Source organism: Monodelphis domestica, chromosome 1, assembly GCF_027887165.1.
Source record: "Monodelphis domestica isolate mMonDom1 chromosome 1, mMonDom1.pri, whole genome shotgun sequence".
NCBI classification, from domain to species: domain Eukaryota; kingdom Metazoa; phylum Chordata; class Mammalia; order Didelphimorphia; family Didelphidae; genus Monodelphis; species Monodelphis domestica.
The window spans coordinates 238,767,322-238,779,562 of record NC_077227.1 but is presented as its reverse complement, the minus strand read 5'-3'; positions in this window follow the sequence as shown (position 1 = coordinate 238,779,562).

Genomic DNA, 12,241 nt, shown 5'->3' with positions numbered 1-12,241 from the left:
TTCAGAATGGTTGGATCAGTTCACAACTCCATCAGAAATACATTAGTGTCCCAATTTTGTCACATCCCCTACAACATTCATAACTTTCCTTTACTGTAATATTGGCCAATTTGATAGATGTGAAAGGAACCTTAAGGTGATCTTAATTTGAATTACTCTAATCAAGTGGCATTTGGATCACTTTTTATGTGATTATTGATAGTTTTGATTTCTTCATCTGAAAATTGCATATTCATATCCTTTTACCACTTGCCAATTGGAGGGTTAGTAATTTAAGGTTTATAGAATGCTTTACCACTATTATCTCATTTTGTTTTTATGTCACTTCTGGGCTAGGTAAATATTATCTCCAATTTTAGAAAAAAGGAAGTTGAGCCAAACACAATTGACGCAACTTGCAGCTTGCTGAGGAGTGTCTAAGTTGGATTTTAATTCAAATGATCATGACCCTTTGTCCAGAACTCTGTTGCACCACTTTGCTGCCTCGTGAAAATAAAAATGACAAATAATGAAAAAATAAATGTTTAACAAATTTAGCTCCAAAAAACAATGTGAGAAAACACCTCCCTTCATTCCTCTGCAAATTTGACCATTTTTTGGGTTTCACATTAACACTCTCATTCTTCTCAAAAAATATGTTTTCCTAAAAAATCTGTGATGATAAGTGGAGACTTTAATAAAACTCAAAGTTCAGCTTATTTCACCAACCTATTCCTCGCCATCTCAGAGATATTTTCCTGTCAACCTTCATTTTCTCTCTTTAAAATATAACCCTGTTGTGTTGACTTGCATTATCCTCCACCAAGGTCCCTGCCATGTTTCAGAGTTTCTTTCACTTTCCTATTTTTACAACTTAAATTTTATCAAATTTTCTGTATAAATCACTGAGCCAAGGTCCAATAAATACATTTAGTTCCCTTGATCTTTCTCTCATAAATCAATCAATTTCTTTAATCATATTTGTTATTTTCCCAGAACTTGCTCTAATTTTTTTTCTTTGCATCTGTATTGTACTGTAATATCCAAAATAGATTAAAGTACTTTCATTGCTCTTTAATGAGCACTCTCCAGGCAGAGATATTCACCATCTGGATCTAACTTTTTCTTACAGTATCCTAAAGACATGTATGTTGGCTGGCATGTCATTTTAAACTTGCTGTATCCATTGGACCCAGATTTTTTGATACTATTATTTGAAAGTGATAAAAAGACAGGAGAAGAAATAAAAAGAGAGAAAAATACTGAGAGGGTGAGGTGGATGGCTTACTGGAATTCGGTATGAACTATTTAATGATTTTTGTTTTGGCTCAAATATATTGTCATAGAACATACTAGCTAAGGATCTGGGGAAATATAAAATTAACCTCAAGATTGTCTTTGTTCAGTAGTACTATTTTAAAAATACATGTATATTTAGCATAATATCTTTTCCCATAGTCCCCATAGCAAAAATTTCCCTTAACCCAAATTTCCTTTATGAATTAATTATCATAATTGATCATGATGATGCTTATGTTATCTACCCTCCCTACAACATAACCAACATTTAAAGTACATTCATAATTTTATATTATCCATAATATGGATAAAAAATAGCATTTTTAGCCTTGGGTGAGATAACCTGCATGCAGGTTTATCTCCTTTTGTATGTTGTAAAAATAGGTTTTTCCTGACCCATTTTTAATTGAATGATATCACATTTGTTCAAAAATTGCAAGATCATAGTGTTATGAAGAATTTCACTGACAGTCTGGTCTACTTTCCTCATTTGCATTACATGGCAACCAAAAGCCGATGATAATTTAGTAAATTACCCAAGGTAATACAGCTATTAGCAGAGACAGGATCTAAACACAAGTCCTTCAATTCAATGGTATGTGTGTTTTTCCATAATACCATGCATGATAGGATCATCTTTCCCTGAAATAAAGCCCTAAAACATAAAAAGGTGCCTCAAAGAATGGATTCATGCTTTAAGTTTACTCAAATGCACTACTGTTAGATTGAGAAACTTTTAATATGTTCATTCTCAACAATTTACTTAAAATAGCACTTTGGACTAATGGAAAGGAAGCTGGGTGGTTACTATTCTATTTTTCATGTTTCATGTTTTAAAAATGATTCCTTCATATAAGTCTTGGCTTTCTGGGAAGAAGGAAGTATAGGGCTAGAAGGAAAATTTTAGGCAATAAAAAAAATACAACACTAATTGTTCCTTTCAAAAAAGAATAAACCACTGACTAGCTTGGGTATCAAATCCATATCTGTATTGGCCCTACTGCTGGTTTGATTAGAAGAAAGAATGAAACCTAAGGTAGGAGCTCCTTATAGGCTGGTTTTTTAACTTAGGAAACCAAGAAACAGCATCAATATTTCAAGCCTCAATTTCCTGAGTCCATTAAGTCTCAAGGATGGCTATAATAACTCTAAAGAAAAAGGAGGTTAGTCTGCGTCAGATAGATCTTGCTGCAATGACAAGATATAATCTGCCTCCATTTAAAAGTAACACCACTGTTATAGATCCTTTAAGTATTGAGGAATACATTAACATTAAATCTTGTCCCCTTCTCAGCTGAATAAAGAATTTCTTATTTGTTCTGTGAAAATAGGGGGGAAACCATGTAATGTTTCAAAGTTTAAACATGGATCCTTAAGAATAGATAGGACAGGTCCCTACAATATAAACTTCCAATGTATGAGTCAAAGGGACAGTCATTTAAATATGTATTCATCAAAATGCCACAGAAAAATTGAAATAAGGAAAGAAAACATCCTTACAATGAAATGGGTTGCCTCAGGAAAAAAATGAATTGTTTCTTCACAATCAAAAAACAGTCGAGTTGACTTGTTGATATATTATAGAAAGAATTATTTCTCAAATAGCCAATGGTTTCAACTGCTACTAAGTTATATTCCAACTTCATAATCCTGTTTCTGTGATACTGAGGGGAGAAAAAGTAGGGATTTCTGTTAAGACAGGACAATGGAAATAAAAATTGAAAACATGAAATAAAAATACCCCAAGGGTCAGTGAAGGTATATAGGCAGAGGAAACTGCTTGGCATATCTGCATTATTATTTAATGATATGTTAAACTGGATTTGGGAAATGAACTGCAAATCCAAATACCTCCAAAGAGGCAGTATGCTAAAGACATCCATCTCAAGTAGACAGGGATTAGAGATTTGAATGTCCAATTCTCTTTTTACCATGTCAAATTATACAAGAAAGAAAGAGAAGGCTTATTTGGAGTCTCCAATGAAAGGTAACAGTGCTGTTATTGGAAACATACTTTCAGTACAAGAACAGATATCTCATTACAGTACAGAGTAGAGCATGCTCAGTACTACCTCCAGTTTTTCAGGGGTGAGATTGCTGTTTACTTTCATCTGGTTTTCATTTGAAAAATCCCATCTGTGCTGAGCCATAAAGAATTGTAAAAATACTAAAGTTACAACAGTTTAAATAAGGTGAACAGAATTTCCTGGGTTTATTTTGCTAAAATGATGTTTAAAGAAGATTTCTGCAATATAGGCTAGGAGGCCACTCTAATATACCTGCTACACCTAATTATGTGTTTGAGATGAGATGCAAAGCAGAGCTGCAATCCAACTGACAGAGGGGAAACATGCATACACCCTTACAACATTATGCACTTACTTTAAATATGGGCATTTTCTAAAGTGTATATATTTAAACTAATTATGCAAAATGTTGGATAATAGCATATATGTATTTGCTATTTTGGGAGAGTGGTCAAAATAGTTATTGCTGTATAAACAAAAAAGATAAGGAGGAGAAAATGTCTCCTCATTTCAAAGTCATTATAAAAATAATATTTCATTTGTCGTGTTATAGAATGGCATAATGGGTAGAAAACAGACGTTGGAGGCAGGAAAATGTAGTTCCTTTGAAATAAAGAGGTTGTATGACCCAAGAATCACTTAACCTCAGTGCCTCCAGGCAACTCCCTAAGATGACACAACAAGACAATTTATGAATATGTATCAGTTGACAAAGTTTCCATATCAGAGATTCCCAAATTCTAATAAAATCATAGATCTAGTTTACATATGATTGTCTGTATTTATGTATGTATAATATATGCTTATATATAAATGTCTGAATATGTATATGTGCCAAAATACATGAATATATTATATCCATGTAACAAATTATATGGATGTGTATATATATTATTGAGAGCAATGATTTCACTAGTGATGCAGATTTTCAGTTTGGAAACTCATTTCAGTCATCCAGTGGTACAGATATGAGGTTCTGTGTATTATGTATATCAGCATGTATATGCATGTGTGTATAATAAATCTAAGAAAAATCAAGTATGTTTTAGGAAAGCAACTGCTGTGGTTCCTGGCTGAGAGATTTCTTATATTGTGAGAAGGAAAATGGAAATATTGATGAGTAAGACTTGATTGCTTTAATAGTGATCTTGGGACTAAACATAGAAGCAAAAGAGATCACTCTTGTCAAAACCAGCTTATGGGCAAATATAAAAGACATTATATTCTTCCCAGGAGGCCCATACATGTTAATAGAAATTATTCAGTTCCTCTTGGAGAAAGCAAACTTTCTCTTTTTGAAAACATTTTGCTTCATTTACTTTAATTTGTTTAATAAACAAAAATCTATTTTCTCTCCCTCTCAATTCCCCCTTTCAAAGAACCCCCCCCAAAAAAAAAACCTTCATGACAAATATTCATTCTAAAACAAAACTATTTCCCACATTGGCAATGTCCAAAAAAAAATCTCATTCTCCATATTAAGCACATCGACCCTCTGCTGGTTTGTGTTCATTATGCTTCCTCACTTGTCTTCTGGAATTGTTGTTGGTCATTATGTTGATCAAAATTCTTAAGTATTCAAAATTCTATTTCCTTAAAATGATTTTATTAAATAATTTATTCTCCTAGGTCTGCTTGTTTCATTCTTAGTGAGTTCACATAAGTCTTCCCAAAGTTTTCTGAAACCAAGTCTCAAAGAAGGTTTTAATATCTTTTAAGGAAAAACAAAACAAAAGAAATTATTGGCCCAATTTGTGCATTGGTAGAACAGGGAAAAGAGATGGATTTGTTCAAAAGTATAACACCAAATTACTGTGATAAAATTACAATTGGTCTTTCAAATTCCAAAAAAAAAAGCTGAAATAATTTTTTCATCCCAATTTCTAAAGCATCCCCTGTTTTAAGGGATTTACCTTTGTATGCATTCCCTTTATTGATGGAGTCCTGTCTGCTATCCAGCAATAGCTGTCTATCTCTATACAGGACTGTTTGTTTTCTGCATTAAGTATTTCTAAAATGATATAAAAAATCAAAGAGTTTACATAAATATGACTTCTTTAAAGCCGGGAAGTTTCTTCTTTCAAGAAAATTTTCCCAACTGGATGAAGCTTCCTTTAGCAATTTAAAGGTCTCCATCCAGTGCCAGGAAGAACTGAATAAGAGCACTTCCTCTGAATTTATGCTTTTTCAATTGTGGGAAAAACTTGTTCCTTTATCACTGAAATCCAATCCTTCTAGGTTGCTTTGAAGGAAAGCCAAGTATTGAAGAAAATCCGTAGTAGAACCTGTAGGGGCTTTAAGATAGCACATTATAAAGCCCAACAAAACTCGAGAAGCCTAAAATACAAATTACTGCAATTAGCTTAAAGGTTCAATTGTAAGGACCCAAAGCATATTTCTCTTCTTACTCTCTGGCCAATGATAATTTGCTCTCTATTCCTCAGGCATTGAAGAGTTCTTCACAGTAAATACCCATCATTTCTAGAGGCTTCAACAAAAGTACAAACAGAAGAATGAAGACTAATTCAAATTCATCATTCTCTGCTATGCTCAACTCCCACTTGAACATGTTCATTTCCTTCCAAGCCTGAAAAACTATATCATCCTGAGCGGAGTCTGAATGAAGCCATTGGCTTGCTATAAAATGAGATACTCTTATATCACTCAAAAGTTACAAAAAGAGATTTACTTAATTGTATCCTGAGAAGAACATTCATAAGAATTGCTAATTGATGACACTTTGAACTGAGTTAACCACTATGATTCTTCAGTCAAATAGTAGCTTTACTGCATTAATATTTAGTTTTAAATTTGATATAATTTAATTTATGCACTTTATTTTCTTTTGTTTCTAACCCTTATTTGGTAATGAGATTGTATTCTTTCAATTGATCTAAAATATTTTTCTTTCCTTTTTCTAATTTGATTATGCTGTGACCTTAAATATTTGTTTCACATTTACATTCTGAGATTATCTTCCTGTAAAACATGAACAAAAACTTCTAAATTTCCATATTTCTGCACCCTCTTCTGTCTAGTATCATCATTATTGTCCTATTGCCATTGTAGATTTCATTTCATGTTAACTTTCTCTGTTCCTTTCAGACTCTTTTGAAAACATCAAGTAATGAGTGAAGTAATGTTGGATAAAAAAAGAGTTTTGTGGCATGAATCCCTCACTCTACAACACCAGAATGAGGCATTGTCTAACTCTCTGACCTAATAATGGCCCATCTCCACTTTTCATACCTTGTTGTCCAAATTTCTCATCAAAACACACCAAAAGGGGAAAAAAACCCAACTCTTTAAATAGCATATCTCTTTAAGATGCAGTTCTGTCTAGACAGACAAATATTTATGTCAACTCCAATAAAATATGTATGTGTATTTTGTACCACCTTTTCCTTTCCCTTCTGTGGTGATTCCCCACACTTTTATTTGTCCTTTTCTAATACCACCACTACCATTTCCCATTGCTCTTATTCCATTATTCCAACGCAGGCAAGCCCCTTTTGTTGAGATATTTAATTTTTAAATATTTTTCCAGATTATATTGCCACACTATTTTAAATATTCTTTTCCTGACATTTGATAATCCATGTTTTCTTTCTTCATCCCATTGCTCCCCTTAAGAAAGCATATAATATAATAAAGGTTGTACATATGTTATCATACAGTATGTATTTTCGTGTTTGTCATGTTGTGACTCTTAATGTATTGCTTACACTAGAGAAAAAATTGAGGGATAAAATAAAGTGAAGAATGCTATGTTTCAATCAGCCGTCAGACTCTAAAAGTTTCTTTCGTGGCAGTGGAAATCTTTTTTCATCATGAGGCCCTTGGAGTTATCCTGGATCCTTGCCTTACTGTTAACAGTTACATCATTCACAGTTTATCATCATTCACTATTGTTCTTAATTTGTGCAACTTTCTCTTGGTTCTGCTTGCTTAACTTTGCATCACTTCATTTATGTCTATTCAATTTTTTTGTGATCATCTTGTTTTTCATTTCTTATGGCACAATAGATTCCATTATCTTCATATCTTGTTTAGCCATCCCTCAATTTATGAACATCTGTGGATTTTAAAATTAATATTCAATAACAAAGTATTTATTTAACAGTTTTATTAGTAATAACTAAAGTAAAAGAACTACGTGAACCCAAACTAGTCATGAGAAAAAGAGAGAGGGAGGAGTTAGAGCAAATATAACCACATAATGTGGTGGAGAGAGGAGAAGAATTCTGAGAAATACTGAAGGACTTCTGGGGGATGAAGTCCAAGGGTTCAAAATTCCACTTATACACACCCTTCAGTGTCCAGTTCTTATCACTACAAAAGGAGTTGGTATAAATATTTCATAATATATAATTTATTTTCTTTTTTATTTCATCACTATAGGAAATAAATTTAATAATGGTATTACTGGAACAAAAAGAAAACATTCTTTTAAAATTCTATCAGTCTAATTCTAGTTTACTTTCCAAAATGGTTGGATTCATTCACAATTCCATCAAAATGTATTAGTATCACCATTTTTTCACATTCCCTCCAAAATTTGGCACTTTGTACTTTTATTATATTAGCCAAATTGATTGCAGTTTTTGATTTGCATTTCTCTAATCAATAATGATTTAGAACATCTTTCATATAGTAATATATTGTTTTAATTTCATGATCCAAAAAATGTTTATATCTTATGACCATTTATGAGTTAGGAATCATATCATTTTCTTATATGCTTGAGAAAGTTCTCAGTATATTTAATACATCAGACCTTTATTTGGAACTATGCACAAAGGGAGATAAAAGAATGTCTACCCTTTGATCCAGCCATAGCACTGCTGGGTCTGTACCCCAAAGAGATAATGGACAAAAAGACTTGTACAAAAATATTCATAGCTGCGCTCTTTGTGGTGGCCAAAAATTGGAAAATGAGGGGATGCCCATCAATTGGGGAATGGCTGAACAAATTGTGGTATATGTTGGTGATGGAATATTATTGTGCAAAAAGGAATAATAAAGTGGAGGAATTCCATGGAGACTGGAACGACCTCCAGGAAGTGATGCAGAGCGAGAGGAGCAGAACCAGGAGCACATTGTACACAGAGACAAACACACTGTGGTATAATCGAACGTAATGGACTTCTCCATTAGTGGCAGTGTAATGTCCCTGCACAATCTGCAGGGATCAAGGAGAAAAAAACACTATCCATAAGCAGAGGACAAACTGTGGGAGTAGAAACACTGAGGAAAAGCAACTGCCTGACTACAATGGCTGAGGGGACATGACAGAGGAAAGACTCTGAGAGAACACTCTGATGCAAATACTAACAACATGGCAATGGGTTCAAGTCAAGAACACATGTGATACCAGTGGAATCACGCGTCGGCCACGGGGGGTGGGAGGGAGGAAAAGAAAATGATCTTTGTCTTTAATGAAAAATGCATGGAAATGATCAAATAAAATACTATAAAATTAAAAAAAAAAGAATCAAAAAAAATTTTCCCTAAAGTCATTGCTTTTCTTCTAATCTTGACTACATTAATTTTATTTGTACAAAATTTTCAATTTAATATATTCAAAATTAATCATTTTACATTTCACAGTGTTTTCTCTCTTATTTATTTGTAAATTACTTTCTTATGCATAAATCTGATAGGTAACATGTTCCTTGTTCTTCACATTTATTTTTAATATCTCCCTTTATACCTAGATCATCTATTAATTTGATTTTATCTTGATAAATGGTATAGAATAATGGCTAAAATGTTTTTGCTTTTCCACCAATTTTTACCAAATAGTGAATTCTGTTTTCAAAAATGATATTTTTAACTTTGTCAAACATAAGGTTATTCTCTGAGGTGCCAAGTTACACCTACTAGATTGTCTAAAATCACAGCAAAGGAAAGTATTAAATGTTGGAGTGGATGTGGCAAAATTGGGACATTACTGCATTGCTGGTGGAGTTGTGAACTGGTCCAGCCATTCTGGATGGCAATTTGGAACTATGCCCAAAGGACACTAAAAGTCTGCTCTTTGATCCAGCCATAGCACTGCTGGGTTTATACCCCACAAAGATAATAAGAAAAAAAGACTTATACGAGAATATCCATACCCACGCAGTTTGTGGTAGCAAAAAATTGGAAAATGAGGGGATGCCCTTCAATTGAGGAATGGCTGAACAAATTATGGTATATGCTGGTGATTGAATACTATTATGCTCAATGGAATAATAAACTGGAGGAATTCCATTTGAACTGTAATGACATCCAGGAATTGATGCAGAGTGAAAGGAGCAGAACCAGGAGAATATTATACACATAGACTGATGCACTGTGGCACAATCGAATATAATGGACTTCTCTACTAGCAGCAATGCAATAATCCAGGACAATTCTGAGGGATTTAAGAGAAATAATGCTATTCACATCCAGAAAAAGAACTGTGGAAGTAGAAACACAGAAGAAAAACAACTGCTTGATCACAGGTTGATAGGGATATGATTGGGGATGTAGGCTCTAAGTGATCATCTTAATGCAAATATTAATAATTTGGAAATAGGTGTTGATCAATGACACATGTAAAAACCCAGTGAATTTCTTGTTTGCTAGGGGGAAAGGAGAGAAAGAATGTAAATCATGTAACCATGGAAAAATATTCTAAATTAATTAATTAAATAAAAATTGTCAATAAAAAACTTAAAGTTATTATAATCTTTTACATCTGTTTGTTGTATGCCTATTCCAAAATCTACTATTTCTTTGCAGTACTGCTATTTAATGCATTTTGAAATCAGGTACTTCTTGAACCATTTTCTTGTATTTTTTCAATATTTCTTTTGATATTCTTAACCTTTCATTTTCTGAAATAATTTTATTTTTTTCTAGTTCAACAATATCATTTTTGAGAATTTAATTGGCATGGCATTGGATAGTAGATTAGGTAGAATTGTCATTTTAAATATATTTTGTTTTTCCACCTCTGAACAATGAATATTTCTCCAATTACTTAAATCTGAGTATATTTATATAAATATATTTTATAGTTATGTTAATATATTTTCAGGATCTGTTTTGGAAAATAATGTATTTGTAGGTATTTCATTCTACCTATGGCTAATTAAATGGATTCTTGCTGTCTTCTTGCAGGAAATGATAATTATATATGTAGAAATGCTGATGATTTATATGTTTGCATCTTGCTTGTTTGTTAAAATTATTAATAGTTTTAATTATTTTAGTTGAATTTCTAAGATTTCCTACATAGCATCATATTGTTCATGAAAAGAGATAGTCTAATCACTTATTTGACCATTCTGATACCTTTACATTTATTATCTTATTGTTATAGTTAGAAAAATATGTAACTATCTATAATATGATAATTAATAATAAAACAATTTTGGTGATAATTAGTACTCGGTTTACGCCTGATCTTATAAGGAATTTTTCTAACTTATCTCCATCATAGATAATGTTTGCTGATAGTTTTAAGTACATACATTTTATCAATAGGAAAAATCCATTTATAGCTATACTTAAAGTGTTTTTAATAGGAATTGGTTTTATTTTGTCAAAAGCCTTTCCTTCATCTACTGATGAATCATATAATTGTTGTTACTTTGTGTTGTTATAATCAATTGTGTTAATTGTTTTCCTTATATTAAACCATCCCTGCATCCCCAGTACAAATGCTGTTTGATCATCACATATAATCTTTGTGATGTATTTTGTAGTCTCCTTCTAATATTTTATTTAGAATTTTTCATCTTAATTCATTAATACATAGACTTATAGTTTTCTTTCTCAGTTTTTGTTCTTTATTTAGGTATCAGAACCATATCTATTACATAGAAAGAGTTAATATTTCTTTACAATTTGCTTGTGGAATAAGCAGATATTGCTCCATTTTGTTCCTAAGTATGGAATGTAGAGAGAGGACTAGCCCCTCTGATGTAAAGAGTTGCCAAATCTTTTTCAGGTTTTCTCATCCACGTTTGCTGTCCACTTTTCACCCATTCTTACCTGTGGCTCCAAGAAACTATGAGATACATAATGGTCACAACCTGGTAAAACAAGCTCAGCAAGTGGGCTTCAGATTGAGTGTAACTAAGTGTTCTCAAACCTATCCATGACTTAGGGGGATGACTACCCCAGGCTAGTAAAGACTTCCCCTGGTAGAATAGGCAAATAAAATCAATTTGTCCCTACAGCCATGAAGGCAGCTAATACAGGTGCTGTGGAGCACTTAGAGCTTAGTCAGACTTTGATGATGTCTCTTAAGGATTCCTTCTTACTCTGGCTACTGCACAGCCTTGCTAACTCAGCCATGTCTTACTGGAGAATATGGGTGTCAACTGAGTTCTGACTTAAATAATCAGGGAATGGGAAGAGAAAACTGTCCCCCACAGAGTCTCTAGTATGCTTTCCTTAAGTTAACAATCTGAAAAGCACATATAGCATGTTTCCAAATCTTTTGTCTTGTTCAATTTTACCATCTCTCCTATTTCATTTAATCAAATGTCTCAACAGAATATCTATATATCTATCTATTTGTTATATATTTTGTGGAGAATAATGGATTCTGGAAAAGAGGCACTGCCCTGAGAGGTATAAAAAACTGAATCCAGAACCACATGTCATTCAACATGTATATGTGCCATGTAGCATGTGTTTGAAATAATTTTCATTTAGGGATGCTGAATGAGGGCTATGAATATTAATGTCCTCCAAGACAATTCATGGCATTTTACCTTGTGTGTATCTGTGTGTGAAAGTATGAGGGAATTGGATTCTGCCTTATCTTGTAAATAGAACTTTAATTATGCAGTATCTGTCACACTGTTTCTTTCTTTTACTTTAGAGTTTAGAGTTAATAATATTGATGAAAAACAAGTCTTCAGCCCATCTTATTTCAGACTCTACAGGCTGCC